Below are 17,874 nucleotides of genomic sequence, written 5' to 3'. Positions count from 1 at the left end.
TACTACTAATAATAATAATAATATGGCGTAATATTTGACCTACAAACCATACGTTGACATTCAACCACCTGCGTTTTTAAACGTTTATTTTCGGCTGATCTCAAGTCCCTATCTCCGTGGTGTCATGCTAAGACATCAGACTATCACCGTCAAGGTTTCGTGTTCGCGCCTACCTCCCTCACAAAAAATTTTTCGTTTTTCTTTTATATTTAAACAGTTATTACTTCGCTTATTATTCAGTTTCCATTTTGTTTTGATTTACGTCCCCCCCCAACAGGTACACCTCCGAACAACGCCGGGCTATTCCGGGCAACGCCGGGCACCCCCGATAGTCTATAATACAAAGGGCAAAAATCAGTTTAAATATATGTTTGCAAGTCTGCCTAGAACTTCGACAGAGGCAACGGATTTTCACGAAATTGGTATCGTTTTGACGCTCAATCCTTCGGGCGACAAATATCTAAAATCTGGCTACAAACATTAATTTCTTCATCTTCAACTGGGCACTTTTCTACAGGTAGAGGTAGAAAAAATCCATTCCTTCATGACAATTTATCCAAACACGCATGTGCAAAAACGTTCTCCTTTGAATTGATTTAAATATAAAAAACGACCTAACTTCGGTACACAGTCATAGCCGAGTAGTTATAGTGGCAGCGTCGTTATCTTAAGAGTACACCTTCGAGCCTAGATAGCAGATATATTGTTTTTTTTGATTTTTTAAATTTTAATATTCAAACAGGTTATTTATACCATTTTTACGTTCAGTTTTTTATTTTTTCATTTTTTGTTTTTGTTTTTCCGATATTTAGTCGCATGCAACCGACTACAGTCACTCCATCGGTCGGTCGGTCGGTCAGTCTGTCGGTCTGTCCGTAACATTTTGTCTTTGGCCTTTTTGGTTAATATTAAACGTCTGTTGTAAATAGATGCGGTTATTAGCTTTTCTTTGCCTTTTAGCCAAGATCAAGGTGTAGTATCTGTTCCGGAAGATGCTGCACTTAAGATAATTTGTACCAGTCAATGGAGGGGAAACCCTCTATACTGGGACAATTATTATTTTTGGTAACCAGAGTGCCCCCTTTTTGCCTACTTTTAGGGGAGCTGGTTTTTACCTCACATTAAAAACGGCCTTGTGCCTAATTTGCTCAGTGGGGGAGCAAATAAATACCATCTGTTCCGGAAGATACTGCAAGCAAAGACCATATATGGAGACAGCCCCACATATAAGACATTGGTCAATGTAGGGCAACCCTTCATACCAATTGTCACTATCCAGCTCCCCTACTCACCGGCGAGTTGGTCCCCATTTCCCCTTAACTCCTCACATTAAAGATCGGCCTTGTGCCTAATTTGTTCGAGGGGGGAGCAAATAAATACAGCTTTTCTTGGTCTTTTGGCCAAGATCAAAGTGTAGTATCTGTTCCGGCAGATACTGCACTTAAGATAATTTGTACCAGTCAATGGAGGGGAAACCCTCTATACTGGGACAATTATTATTTTTGGTAACCAGAGTGACCCCTTTTAGGGGAGCTGATTTTTACCTCACATTAAAAACGGCCTTGTGCCTAATTTGCTCAGTGGGGGAGCAAATAAATACCATAAATACCATCTGTTCTTACTACATGCTGTACTTATGTTTGTAACTTTTTGATATGAAGGGGGATCACTTTTCACTATTAATTTAATGTAAAACTTTACAACCAGTCAGTCTCAAAGCCATTCAAGTCATTCTCCAGATCATTCAAGTTGTTTTTGAAGGATTCCAGTTATTTTTAAGAATTTAAGTCATACCTATGATCATTCAATTCATTCTTAAGTTCATTAAAGTCATTCTAAGTCATTTACTTTTTATTTATTTAAGTCATTGCAGACCATTTTTCGGTCATTTTAGTTCATCTTTAAGACTTTCATGTCAATCCTACATCCATGCATTCATTCATTATACACGAGAGCGCGCGACTAATGGCTATCGGACTTGTTTAAAACAGATTTAACATTTAAACAGGGTTATTTATGCATTTTTCTTTTTCTTTCGCTTATACTTTATTTTGCATCACGTTCGCTGTTTTTTTGTTTTTGTTTTTGTTTTTTTTTTTCAATTTAAAAAAAAGTTACCATATTTAAACAGGATTATTATGTTCGCTTATGCTTTGTTTTCCCTTTTGTTTTGATTTACCCCCGCCCCGCACACACACCTCACCACAGCCGGGCAACGCCGGGTACCCCCGCTAGTTATTATTAAAGCCCATACAAAATTTAAGCCAGATCAGCTATTTAGTTTCCGAAAAAGAAGAACGGACCAAATTGCAAACAGACAAGCGAGCAAAGGTACTCAGAGAAACATAATACAGAAGATGACATCACAGTCGATGGCAACACTTCACAGGCCAGCAAAAGACCAGGATTTTCCTGCTTCTCTCTCGTTTGCTCTTGAGCATGTGGTTTAATATATAGTTGGTCAATTTTATTGGAACTAAAACCAAGCTAACCCTAAACCTAACTTTTTATCGCTATCGCTTTGACGCCAACCCCCAATCAGGCCCGAATTAAATGAATGGGGTTTCGTCTCGTGGAAGCGCTATGTTTTGACAAGCTCCTCGTACTGACCTTCACTCATGATCTGAAATGGAACACATAGATAAAATCTGTTGCCAAGATCGCTGGAAAATGGTTAGATCGTTCTACCGCTCCAGAAGGTATCTCACTCTCGAATAAATCCAATATAGTTATAAGAAGTAAGTACGTCCCAAGTCCCAAGATGAAATACTGTTGCCACATCTGTACAGGAGCTGTTCGCTGCGCTCTATCCAGCCTTTATAGCGTTCAAAACCGGCTTCAAAACATATTAGGTGATGCTATTTTCTCTTTCCTGCAACCTCAATCATACAGAAGAGATGTTGCGATCATTGTCTCTGCTCTGTCGTTCTAACACGTGCCCATCTGAGCTCAAATCTATGCCCACCTTGCAAAACTTTCACAAAAATTACTCGACTATCTACAACCACTATCAACAACTCTCTAGTTGTGCTTAAATATAAAATGCAGATTCTATGAACAAAACTTCTTTCATAGAACCGCACGCCTGTGAAACACTGGTCCGCTGGCTCGATTTCCGGTTGACTACAATATGGTGGCCGCGAAATCCAATATAAACAAATTAAATTCTTGATCCGATTCCTTAAATTATCAAATTCTACCTAATTCCCACCATTCATTATTACTACTTTATCATCTTACATTCATTAACACTAATCCTCGAGTGGCTTTCCTACATTGATAAATGTACACTCCCTTGTAATAGAAAAGGGTAAAAACTGGCTGAGATAGATCGCTGCACCTGGGTATCACAAAGGTTCTTACAAATTTTGAACCGATTGGCTTAATAGTTTCTGAGAAACAGTTGAACTTACTGGTTAGAGAGATAAATTGTCGCTCTAGAAAAAACGACACGATTCCATTTCTGTTTGATGAAAACTGTTTTTTTTTAATTTTATTTATTTATTTTTTTTTTTTTTTGCATACCATCTACTAGTTGGCCAGTTGTGTATAAATTCCAAGAGCGATAGGAGCCTTCTATAATGTCTGAAATGACATAATGTTCAACGAGCGAGATCGGAGATGCGCCGCTGTACAACTCATGCTTACTAGCCATTCGAATTATGACAACAGGGCCATTGCCACATCCCTCAAGTGCATCTCTGAATTGCCAAGAATAACAGGGATGTGACCAGAGTAATAAAAACAAAGTTTCCGGACACGGTTATGGTTTTTAGTGTGGTTTCAAGCGAGGGTCACATCATGCCACCTCACATCCTCGAAGTTGGCATTAAAGTCAATATTAAAGTGTAACTGGATGTGCTGAAGAATGTAGGGTAAGAAAGCAGGACTCGGCGCCGGCCCACAGGTCCAAAAAGATCTATGCCTGACTTCAGAAAGATTTCTACGACTTTTTACCCTTCTTTTACTAAACCGCTCTTCCCCCAACCTGAACGCGTTGGACTACTTCGTTTGATTATACGTCAAGGAGATTCACAAACTGACCTCCCACAACACCAAACCAAGACTGATCGCCGCGATCCGCCGAGTATTCGCTGTCGGCGCTTGTGGTAAAGGCATGCTACCGGTACTGGGTCCGTATCAATTCGGTCATTGAGGACGAAGGCGACTACATGGAATAGCTGTCAGGTCTACTACATAATCAAGTTATTTTTCAATAAATGTTTTTAAATAAAGATGCAGTGTTGTTTTCTTTACGTCGACGCATTTATCGTTCTACCCTATATATGAATCCCTTACTGGGCATCGAAGAGATACCCTGGACATTTTCATAAAAAAGGTCGACACATTTCAACAAAATTACCTGGTAGTTACAGAGGAAGAGAGAGAATGGGCAAACAGGACAACCGCAGACCGAGAGAAATAATATATATATATATATATATATATATATATATATATATATATATATATATATAAGATAAAAAGAATAGCGGATATAATCTGTTACAATAGTTGCGGCCATTCAATCTCCGGACATAGCGAGGAACATGCTACTTAGATTCTTAAAGTAATAGAAAGATTGACTGACCGAGAAAGATGGCTAAACTCTTCACGATAAGCCCGTACGAAATTGAAGAAAGAGAATGGTCATCATACCTTCTCGCACTGACGTCTGCGTTTTTGTTCAATCTCGTTTTTGCGTGATTTCTTTACGCATTTGTATCTTTTACGTAACCAAAAAAAATTGCGGATACAATCGTTTTTATGTTTTGCATTGGCAGCTACGAGCGATGCAGCAGAACTGATACAGCGTAGAACTCGACACCGTTTGTTGAGAATCTTGGAGTAGTATGCTCTGACGGAAGAGTTATAAAGACTACAAGTGGCACTTGGTAAGGTGTCATTACTATATATATATATATATATATATATATATATATATATATATATATATATATATATATATATATATATATATATATATACAAATGAATATATATATCAACAAATGTATATAGATATATATTTACAAATATTTTTGCCTATATATATATTATTTATACATATATTTATCTATATTTATATATATATATATATATATTCACAAATATATATATTTATATATAGTAATATATGCTTATATATATATTTATATATGTATTTATATTTATATATATTTAAAAATATATGCATATATATATATTTACATATATATATATATATACAAAAATATATATGTATATATTTACAAATATATTTATATGTTTTCCAAGATATATATATATATATCTATATACATATATATATATATATATACACAAATAGATAGATAGATATAGAATATTTTACGTGTATGATTGATGCAGTGTTTCGCTGTCGCGCTACAGATTGTGTGAGTGATGACGTAAATTACATGCGTTTGTGGTCGTTAATAAAATAGACAGAAAATGAACAAACATGAAAAGATTGTTTAGCGTCGGTAAATTGTTTTTGCAAAGTACACAGAAAAGACAACAGAACACACGGAAAAAGAATAGATAGAAGAAGAAGAAGAAGAAGAAGAAGAAGAAGAAGAAGAAGAAGAAGCAGAAGAAGTGGAAGTAGACGAAGTGGGAGAAGACGAATTAGAAGAGGAAACGAGGAGGAAGAGGGGGGAAAGAAGGAAAAAAGAAGGAAAAAAGAAGTAGGAGAATAATAATAAGAAGAAGAAGAGGAAGATGCCAAAAAATTAAGAAAACAAAGTAGAAAAAAGAGAGTTGAAGAAGACAATGGTCAGACCAAAAACAATAAAACGAGGAAAAAAAAATTAAAGAAAAAAAAGAAAAGGGAGAGGAGTACGTTATTAGGGACAGAAGAGGAAAACACATACACTTGGACACGAGAAAAAAAAAGAAGAAAAATAAAGAAGCGCAATAACAACAACAACAACAACAACAACAACAACATAATAAGTAAAACACATTAGAGGGAAATTAAAAACAGAACAAGAAGAAATAGAAGAGAAAGATACAGATTAAACTAAAGGAAGAAGAGGAAGTAGAAAAGAAGAAGAAGAAGAGAAGGAAGAAGAAGAGGAAGAAGAAGAGGAAGAAGAAGAAGAGGAAGAACAAAAATTTAAAAGTAAAAGCAGCTCACATCTGACAATAGCAAGTACCCTAACCATAACAAAACAAAACAACCATTCTCCCAATCATGCAACATCCTTAACACATCTATCACTAGTCTCTCGCTATTAGCTAGTGTCCAAAATAGACTACCAAACCTAGTAGCTCCCGAATTATTAAAAAGGTCAGAAAAACAAAACAAGTATAAAATTAGAAAACGAGTTAATAGAAAAATGAAAGAGAAAACAAAAAGAATAAGACACATCACTTGTATTAATCGGACTATTGTTCTCATATTGAGTGTTATTTGTGAAACTTCCGGTCGGGTGGCCCTCGATCATCCTCAGGCAAGTTGATTGTTGTTCCAACATGCCTGGGGACGGTCGAATCCTAAACCGACCAAAACGTTGCACTAAAAATTACACACAAAATGAGAGTAATAGTCCGATCAATACAAGTAATATAAATATCAGCCCTCATCTAAAAAAATTAAAAATTTAAGAATAAGAGAATTATACTAAAATTCTTATTATTCGTCTTCCACTTGATATTATTATTATATTTGTTTTCTTTTTATTGCATTTTATAGCATTTTTTTTTCTCACGTTCGCCCCTAACAAGGCATATCGCCACTTTGACGTAAGGGCCTACTATTTGGGACCATGCCTAATAAAATATTAACAAGATGCTGCTTTACGTTACATTTAAACTTCTGCATATCAGTACAGTCAGGGAAACAGGGAACTGGCAGGGAATTCCTAGGTCTACGTGTTCGAGGGAATAAACTATTAGATTAGAAAGCTTTTTGGCATTTAGGGACCTCAACAGTGAAGGGGTGAGGCGACACAAGTGCAACAAGTTCATCAAGGCACATTCCATTCAAATATTTGTAAAATACTACTGATGCAATTCTCTATCTGTATAAAAGCCAAGTACGTCCAAAAATGGAATATTGCTGCCATATCTGGGCAGGAGCTGCTAAAACAGCCTATCCTGCATTGACAGAATACAAAATAGACTTCGTGGCTTAGTGGGGGATGCCCTTTTCTCGACTCTGCAACCTCTCTCCCACAGAAGAGACGTTGCGAGCCTATCCTTGTTTTATCGTTATTTCCATGGCAGGTGTTCGTCTGAACTCCAATCTCAGGTCCCCCCTCACCAATCTTTCACAAAAAACACCCGTCTAGCTAAATCCACTGTGAAAAATTTCCCTCACTCTTTATCTGTGCCTAAATCAAAACGTGGATTCCATGAACAAAGCTTATTTCTAAGAACTGCACGGCTGTGGAACTCTGTTCCGTCTGCCTGCTTCCTGCCGGACTACAACTTGGATGTCTTCAAGTCCAACGTTAACAAATTCCTAATGAACCGCCCCCTTAAGTAAACACTTCATCAAATCTCCACACTAACGTACTGTACTTGCAATAACCCTTATCCCTGAGTGGCTTCCGGGCCTTGATAAGTGGTGACCACCGTGTAAAAAAAAATAGGCACTGAAAGGCCACATTGTGGCGAATCGACGAAGGTTGGAGCTTAGTTTACAAGCTGTATAAAACAAGCTTAGTTATTGTTCTTTTTGTTGTTGTTGTTGTTGTTCCTCTTCTTCTTATCTAAATATTTAATTTATTTGTCCATACGTCCGGTGTCATAAAAAAAACATCACCATCTCAAACATTAATTTATAAAAAACGAGTTATCTCCCTTTGTAGTCGCGCTTTGTTAGTTAAAATCATTCAAACCATTTCCTCTCCAAAATTTAAAAAAAAAAAAATCACGGCCGCCTGTTTACGGTTTTAAATTGCCTATTTTATAAGTTAAAAAGTTTTGTTGACGTGAGAGTAGTTTTTTTATTATAATTTCTTTTTAAAAATAATAAAAATTGTGCAAGTAAATTAACATTTATTCATTTATGAATGTACGTTAAAAATTTAAATTAAAAAAATTACATATAAAAATTATTCAGAAAAACAAAACCATGTGTTCTGTGTTGAATTTTCATTGAAAATAAAATTAAATTTTTAAAATTAATCCTTTTTAGCTTTAAAAAGTAAAAAAAGGAAATTGTTAAAAAATATTTTATATTCGTTGTTATTTATTTTATTTTTTTATTATTGTTTTAATTATATTGAATGATAGCTACTGTTTCGGCATTGATGTCATATATTGTGGACGTGCAATTTATGAATAACCCTTAATGTAATATAATATTGGTTAATTAAAAATAAACATTATTATTATTATTATTATTATTATTATTATTATTATTATTATTATTATTATTATCCATTAATTTCACAGTGCTGTGAGGAGTTACATTGTTTGTTTTTTTCTTTTCTTGACAAGTGGACTCTTACACCAAAGCTATCGACGATAGTCAAAGAGTCAATTAGATGGAAAGCACCTGGCGTAGGATATTTGCTGAGCCAAGCAGAACTGATTTCTGGAGTACGGTGATGTTGTATCTGATTCCCAAGGAGTTCAGCTGCTTCATAAGATCATCAGGAATGATGATCGGCACGATGAAAGTTTTATGATTCATACAACCTAGCAATCTCCACCCTCCGTTTCTGATATTTCTGTATTTTCAAATTATTCTTGCCCGTTAAGTAGATGTCGTTTGGGTAAGCCACATGAATAACTTGGCAGTCATTGGTCTTTTCATTTATACAAATTTTATTATATATGTTTATGTTTCGTCATCATCATCATCATCATCATCATCATTTTGCTTTTATTGGTTTTTAACTATAGGAACTCTCTTAATCGCCGTTCTTTTTTTTTCTTCTTTCTTTTTTTCAGAAATTTGTCATCTTATTTTTTCTCTTTGTCTCCCACTTTCTTAATTTCTTGCTTCTCTTCTTAATTTCGTTTTCTTTCCTCATCCTTTTTATTCCATACACCTACTAATACTACCTCTACTACAAGTAATAATGCTACTACTACTGTCTTACTCTTTCTATTATTTCATCTTGTCTAAAATTCTCTTCGCCTTTCATTTCCTGCCGTTTATTTCCCAGAAATTTTCCGAATTGCTTTTTGTTCCGATTTTTTTTTCATTAAGCAATTACCCAGTATGATTGTCGACATATCATTTCCTTGCGTTCGCAACCGGGTTGAGGAATTTTCTTTTATTTGTAATTTTTTTTTATTTCCTGGCTTTTTTCTTTTTTTTTTAATTTTATTATTCCAATATCTTTGCATTTTAATTTTTTCTAATGACTTTTTTTTTTTTTTTTTTTTGCATGTCAGGGACGAAAAGAAAATAGTGCTGTCGGAAATTCATCACTTTTAAAAAATTTGTGTTGATTTGCAAGTAATGCTGGGGTGAACAGAGTTTAAGAGATTTGTTAGTGCTGCATGAAAATATGAAAATGACCGAGCCAGTGTGCGAAGTGCTGTCACAGTGGAGGAATGGAAGAAAAGAAAAAGAAAGAAAAAATGCGTCACGTGGTGAGGACCAGAGAACAAATACGGATAAGGTACATGTTTGGCACGTGATGTGGAGAAACATTTTATCACATGGCAGACGGCATAAACTAACAGACTTTTAAAACGAGTGGCAATGCTCTATTTAGGTAGAACCATGAATAAATGTATTTCATATCAACAGAAAAAATTGCACTATGTGGCGAGGACCAGAGGAGAAATTGCGTGGTAAAGAAGATGAACGTTGGATTGTGTTGGCGAGGAATTTCTAACTACATGTCAAGACAACATAGACAGAATTTTAAAATGAGAGGCAATGTTTTTTTGGTTGTTTAATGTTTTCTTTTTGAAGAACAATGAATAAACTCATTTCATTCCAACTGAAAAAATGTACCACGTGGCGGAAATCGGAGAAGAAATTACGTCCCGGGGAAGATGAACGTTTGGCCCGTGCCGGCGAGAGACTGCTGCATATATGACATAACAAACACATCATTTCATAAACTATGAGACTCTTCCTTTATGGTGAATAAATACATTTCATTTAAACTGAAAAAGCTGAGTTAAATTTCTTTCCTTTTTGTGTGTTCTTTTGCGACTGTCTCAGACACAACGTGTTGGAGATAAATGTTAAAATGTAACAAATGATAACGATCACGTTACAAAATAAATATAATGATAGAGCGTATTTACTCATACAAACGACTTCCGGTTTTGAAAGTCCTCGGAAATAAACGCCATTATTTTAAATACGCCATTAGATTGTATTTCTTTACTCTATCTGAAATACGAAGTAAAGTAATGTTGTGTAAAGGAGGAGGTGTTTATATACGATTCAAATTAAACATACGCGTGTATGAAAGTGTACGTGACCTTATAAATGTCTGTTATGTTCTTATCATAAACGGACCATATGTATGTAATTATTTACGTTGTATTTGTTGTATAACGGACTGTTGTCCTCAGATCCCTAATGTCTATTTTACGGTCCGTGATTCGCCTAGGTGTTTATGCGTGCGTGTCAAAACATAATACGCATAACATATACATAACGACATACCTGTTTCTCCTATCATTTTGATTTTTTTTGGGGGGGGGGTCGTCAACAGTCTTTGGGGGGGGCTGAAATCTGTTTAAGGGAATGCTCCAAGATAGGACTCAAGACGCTGTGAGATTTTATTTATGTTATTCACTCACAGGTATTTGTCATAGCAAAAGGGAGATAGACGATTTTTGGTTGGGGGGGAGTTCTTCTATGCCTCAATTTTGAGACTTTACCCCCTCATGGAAGACCTATTTTAAGCCCATCTGTCTCTCTTGGTATCTCAGATCCAACTGCCAGCTATGCTTGCGCAAACTGAAACATGTGACACGCCACTTCCGATCCCTATTTGCATACTTTCTGGTGCAAACTGACCGGGTTACTGAGTTTTACAAAGTTTGACAACCTGTCAAAACATGGCTTCAAATCTCTGTTGTTCACTCATCATTAGATAGATAGATAGATAGATAGATAGATAGATAGATAGATAATTTACTGTTCCTGTTTGGCTATTCCCTAACAGTAATTCCTTCTATTTTTATATTCAGCCCGAATAGATCACAAGAGTTTCCAAAATGCATTAGTATGCTGACTGAACTCATTCAATTATGACCTGAAAGTTACATCGTTCTCTTGCAGACATTGACGTAGTGTATTTATTTGCTTCCCCACTGAGCAAATTAGGCACAAGTCCGTTTGTTAATGTTGAGAGAAAGGGAGAAGGTGGGGGGAAAGGGGGCCAGTTCCCGAGAGGTGGGAAATGGGAGCTGGATAGTGATTTGCCAGCTGGCCCATGCAGGGTTTCCCCTACATGGACCAGAAGATTACCACAAGGGCAATAGTCTTTGATTGCAGCATCTGCCAGAACAGATGGTATTTATTTGCTCCCCCACTGAGCAAATTAGGCACAAGGCCGTTTTTAATGTGAGGTAAAAACCAGCTCCCCTAAAAGGGGTCACTCTGGTTACCAAAAATAATAATTGTCCTAGTATAGAGGGTTTCCCCTCCATTGACTGGTACAAATTATCTTAAGTGCAGCATCTGCCGGAACAGATACTACACTTTGATCTTGGCTTGAAGGCCACAAAGATGCCTCCCCGAGGGGGGGGGCGTGGTGCAGACATTGACGTGGTGAGACTAAGAAAACAACCTCAAGCATAGATGCGTCACTGAATTTCTGGAAAAAGTGACAGAGCACAAATGTTCGCGTGTTTTAATGGTACTACTCGCATTTTCGTAGCGCTTAAATTTTTTTAGGGGGAAAAATAGGAAGCTTAACTTTTGGAACGGCACTCATAAGGTGTGATTTGGACGCCCATGCACAAGTGCATTAAGGATGCTGTTGACTATGTTGAAAAATAAAATGTGAAGGACAACATGTCGCTCGTTTTAATGGTACACCTTCTGTCTTCGTTGTTCATAACTTTCTGAGTTTAAAAATAGGAGGTTTTTCTGTTAGAACAACCCTCGTATGAGAAAGCGCGCTACGAAGACTTATGGACAATCATCGTTCATCGCTGACTAAAGCGCATTTAGAACTATGCTATAAATGTTCATTCATTTTCTTTTTCATGATTTGCTTACTATCTCTCTCTCTCTCTCTCTATATATATATATATATATATATATATATATATATATATATATATATATATATATATATATATGTATATGTATATTGTTGATTTTAAACGATAAATACGGTTAAATAGGGGCTTCGCCTCGAAGTTCGTTTTACGTAGAAAATCACCCATATTTTATTTGGACATATATAATAATTTTATTTATATTTTTAAACAGTAATCTCTGTGCATGCATGTTTCCAGGCACCTGCCTCTCTTCAGCATAGCTTGACTGTGTCTATGAATCGAACTCCGGACCACGTGTATCACAATCCTGCGCGTTACCCGTTACGTCATGAGATCCTAGACGAGTTTACCGCATATGTTTATCGTTTATAAAATTAGATCTCTTGTTGATGTTTTTAACGAGGAATACGATTGAATAGCGGCTTCGCCTCGGAGCTCGTTTTAGTTAGAAAATCGCCAAAATTATATATATATGTGTGTGTGTGTGTGTGTGTGTGTGTGTGTGTGTGTGTGTGTGTGTGTGTACGCGTGTGTGTGTATGTGTGTGTGTGTATAAGATTATTACAGCTCGGAACTAATTGTGTTTTCGGATTTACAGGTGTTTGAACTAAATCAAATGTTAAATAGAAGCCTGTTGAGTGTCACGCAATGATCCGGTTTTATTTTTTATTTGAAAAAGAAAACATCACAGGAAATGTATTGAAACAAAAGAAACGTATGATTATAATAGTCCGTCAAATACAGCTGTCAAACACAACCAGAAATCTGTAAAAAAATTTATCCGACCTGGTCGCGTCTTCTTCCACTGATTCACCATCTTTTAATCAAGTAAAGGCTGCCATTTTAGAGGATCGACATGCTACTATACATCAAATAGCCCAAGAGGCGAAGACTAGTATAGGGTCTCTGTAAATGATCATTCATGACCATTTGCATATGCGTAAGCTCCCTGCCAGATGGAATTTCAGGTTATTATACCATCCCAGAAGCGAGAAGGCGTCGAGTGCTCGAGGATAAAGTTGGATGTATGCGAAGAGGATGGATAAAATGTGAGTCCACCACTATGAGCCAGAGACCAATGCAGTGCAAACACTTGGGCTCAATACCTCAAATAAGGCCCTGACAAAGTCAAGCTCACAGTCGTCTGGAATCAGGATTTTGTAGTGCTGACAGATAATCGACGTAATGTCATGCTTTGTGTACCAACCTAGGTGTTTTCCAAAATCGATGGGAGAAATGCATAACTCTTACTTGTTACTGTATATTTAACGTTGCCCATGAACCAACACGTTGTAATTTTTAGTCGCAAAGCAGACAAAGAATAGAAAATAATTTCAACTCGCTTTTTGTTTTGTTCGACGACATTTACGAGGTGAGTGCAATAAGTAATGCCCCTAACCCACTTCTCATAGCAGTAGAGCAACGAAACTTGGCACAGTTATTAGTCTTTCTCTACGTAGGAACCATCCAGATTTATGCATTTCTCATAACGTTTGATGCAGATCTTCATCATCTGGGAAACGCTTTCCTTTCAAAAACAACTTCATGGCCGGGAACAGGTGAAAGTCAGAGGGTGCAAGGTCAGGAGAGTATGGAGGATGGGGAGGATTTCATAACCACACTCCCGTGCTTCTGATCTGGCGACATGCGAGTTGTGGACCTGAGTGTTGTCCTGCGGGAGGAAGGTATCTTTGCTGACCTTGCCCTGCCTCTTGATTTTGATAGCTTCCATTAATTTCCTCAAAAGTGAAGCATAATAGGCTCCTGTAATTGTGGTACCCTTTGCCAGGAAATCTGTCATCAATACTCCGTCCCGGTCCCAGAAGACTGTGAGTATCAGCTTGCCAGCGGAGGGCTGCACCCTTACCATCTTTGGAGGTTGTGAGTCCAAGTGCTTCCATTGTATTTACTGGGCTTTGGTCTCTGGATCATAGTGATGGACCCAGGTTTCATTCTGTGTAATTAGTCTTTTGAAAAACTTTGACTCATCTTCTTGGCACATCTCCAAATTTATCCTTGAGTACTCGACGCGTTCTTGCTTCTGGAATGGTGTGAGCAACCTGGGAATCCATCTGGCAGACACCTTATGCATATGCAAATGGTCATGAATGATAGTTGTTTCCACAGACTCTGTACTAATCTTGACATCTTGGGCTATTTGGCGAATAGTAATGCGCCGATCTTCCAAAATGGCAGACTCAACTTGACGGACAGATGCCTCATCAATAGTAGAAGGGGTGCGACCGGGTTTGGGAGTTGTTTCCACAGACTTCCGGCCATGTTCGAATTCACGATGCCAGCGTTTTACAAGGTCATATGATGGGGCATTATCACCATAAGTTTTTTTTCATTTCATCAAAAGTCTCCTGTGGTGTGCGTCCTTTCAAATACAAAAGCCGGATCATGGCTCGACATTCAACGGGCTCCATTTCACACCTGACTCAGTTCAAACACCTGCAAAACAGAAATGGCAATTAGTTCAGAGCTGTAATTTGCCACAATACCCGTAGATATAAATAATTGCACATACAAAATTTCAGCTAGATCAGACAACTGAAAGTGGGTCAGGGGCATTACTTATTGCACGCCCCTCGTATTTCTTTATTCCCTCGTTACCGATGTGACGTCCCTCGCGTAATCCACGTGTCCTATGTGCTATCGAACGTCATCCACATATCTACGTGATCTTGAACGTCGTCCACATCTCTAACGTGATCTTCTTTTTAAAAGTATTCATTTTACTTGCTCGTGACGTCATTTAACATATATTTGTATACGCGCAGTGCACTGTTACATGTAGAGAAACATTAATAACTGTGCCAAGTATGGTTGCTCTTCTGCTATGAGAAGTTGATCAGGGACATTACTTATTGAACGTACCCCGTAGAAATAGAAATGTAATCGGAGGTTGTATATTTCTACAGTGCCATATCTGAGAGATATTACTGCTGATTAAGGATTTCATATTCTAGTCTGTTCTGATAGTCTAAGTTTTTGTTAGTTTAATTTTTTTTTCTTTGGATTGTTTAAAACAGAACGTGGGGATATTATTATCAAAGACAAAATCGTCTTTAATCTATTTCTATCCGAAAAAGATAATTTCTCCACTTCTTTAATGAAAAAAAAATGAAAAAAAATGGAAATATTTCTTTAAAATAGAACAAGACCCAAAACCGAAATCGGTCGGACAAAGAAAAATCTGGATCGATATATTCCTTTCAGTTTATACGTCATCAAATAATTTTATAGTTTTCCTTTCTTTTTAAATCTTCATCCTTTCATCTGTCAGTAGAGACATTTTTTGCAGGTCTGTCCGTTTTGCCTGCATATGATTTTGTTTCATTAAAACCTAATCTATATACGAAGAAAACGCTATGGTGTTTTCGAAGTTTATCTCTTCGTACGTAAATAAAATCATGCGATTTGTTGACTCAAAGAAATAGGCAGAATATTTATTTTTAAGTTAATAGTTTTTAATTATAAATTACTCTTGCTATGGGGAAGGCACAGGTTTTGACAAACTCCTGGGATTGATATTCACTCCTGATCTGAAATAAAACACCTACATCAAATATGTTGCCAAGATCGTTTGGTAAAATTTTGGATCACTCTACCACTCCAGAAAGTATCACACTGTTGATCCTCTATCTTTATAAAAGCCAGGTGCGCCCTTAAATGGAATACTATTACCACATCTGGACAGAAGTCGTTCTGCTCCTCTCCTGCCCGGACAGAGTTCAAAACCGGCTTCGAAACCTAGTTGGTGATACTCTTTTCTCCTTCCTGCAACCTCTTTTCAATAGGAGATATGTCACTAGCCCGTGTTTACTCTATCGCTACTTTAATGCCAAGTGCTTGACTGAACTCCAATCTATGGCTTCCCCTCTGAGAAACTCGCAAAAAAAAACACTTGACTAGCTTCAAACACTATATATGATTTTCCCCACTCTCTATCTGTGCCTAAATATAAACGCAGATTCCATGAACACGGCTTCTTTCCCAGAACTCCCCGCCTTTGGAACACTATTCCGCTGGCATGCTTCCCGACTGAATACAACATGGTAGTCTTCAAATCTAATGTAAACAAGTTCCTGTTATGTCGTCCCCATAAATAATAAAATTCCACCCAATTTAATTTATTAAGGATTGCTTCATCCCTACCACCTTACATTCATTAACCCTTATCCTCGAGTGACCTTCGGGCCTTGATAAGGTGGGAACTCCCAAGTAATATATATATATATATATATATATATATATATATATATATTGTGAAGATAAAAAAGAATGTTTTTTTTTTAATCGTAAGTAAGGATGAAAATTTTTCACGATTTCAATACCGATTCTATACACCAAAAAGTTCCGACGAAGTGAAATTGTCTGTGTGTTTACATTTTTCTACGAAATAACTCTGTCAATTTTCGGTCTACAAACTCGAGATTTGGGATAAGGAGTATTGAAATTTGGGAAAAGTTTTTAATTGGTTTTCGACCAGAAATTGTGCTTTGAAGTGGTCAAAATTCAACGATTTGATCTTTGAAAACGCTACCAAACTCCTCAGCCAATTGAAATTTTAAATGTTGGTAAATTGGACCTGGATGAAACTTTTTAATTTGATTTGAGTCCAACACAATGAATGTTAAGGGATTTTAAAAAAAAATGACCTCTACTGTCTCTACCAAATTACTCAGCCAATTTCTGCTCTAAACATTTGAAATTTTACAGCAAGGGTATTCAGAGATAGGGCAAGCTTTCGGTATGGTTTGGGTTGAAAATTACATAACGGGTATTCAAATTCTACCAAACCTCTTCGCTAATTTTGGGTCTAACCTCTTGAAATTTTAAATGTAAGTAACTTGGATATGGTCAAAACATTTTACCTGGATTTTAGATTAAAACAATAAATGTTAAGGGGTCAGATTGGGGGTCAAAGTTTTAAAATCATTACCCCTGCGGTCTCTTCTAAACTACTCAGACAATTTCTGAGTCTAAAACTGTGAATTATATATATAAAGGGTATTCAGACGCAGGGAAAGTTATGAACAGTACATAGGACACGAACAAAGCCGGGCTGAACTGCTAGTATATATATATATATATATATATATATATATATATATAGATAGATAGATAGATAGATAGATAGATAGATAGATATAGATATAAGTGTGCGTGTGAATCGAAAATGTGTATATAAGTTCCGTAATTATTTTTTAAACGTTTTCTCCGGATAAAGCCGGTATCTTCAGCAAGGGGAATGGAACACTGGAATGAACAAGTGGTGGAAACAATATCCGTTCTGGCGAGGAGCATGATCGAACTAGTACTGCTGTCAGTAGCTGTGTCACTTGTAGGGAGAAGGGTTGGTTTAGTGGCTACGATAGGCGGTTTAAATTGTTTGTTCCTGTTTAACGTTAAACAAATTAACATGTAGACACCGTCGCAAAGTAAATAAAAAGTAAATAAAGAATTCGACTCGTTTGCTTTTGAGTACATCAACAAACATTTATTTACAGGTACTTTTCAGAATAACGCTTCGTCTCTTGTTTAAATTTATTCTTGTACTGCAAAGTGTTTACCAAGACAGGTGGGACTTTCTCTTTATCTGATCATATAGAGGACGTGTCTTTTCCTGTCGCTCTCGATTGTCGTGTGTGTCACGTCTATTTCGCTGTTTTATAATTTTTCTTCCTTGCTATGACGTCACTTT

At 36.6% G+C, this 17,874-nt stretch overlaps 1 pseudogene; it reads left to right on the top strand.

Annotated features, from left to right (window-relative positions):
- Positions 1–1,380: 1,380 nt before the first annotated feature.
- Positions 1,381–1,525, top strand: LOC145248547 (U2 spliceosomal RNA; annotated as a pseudogene).
- Positions 1,526–17,874: the final 16,349 nt, after the last annotated feature.

The sequence above is a fragment of the Euprymna scolopes genome, chromosome 26, assembly GCF_053919585.1.
Source record: "Euprymna scolopes isolate OS-2025 chromosome 26, ASM5391958v1, whole genome shotgun sequence".
NCBI classification, from domain to species: Eukaryota; Metazoa; Mollusca; class Cephalopoda; order Sepiida; family Sepiolidae; genus Euprymna; species Euprymna scolopes.
The sequence above is the reverse complement of the archived record's forward strand: the minus strand, read 5'-3'. Positions and strand labels throughout refer to the sequence as shown.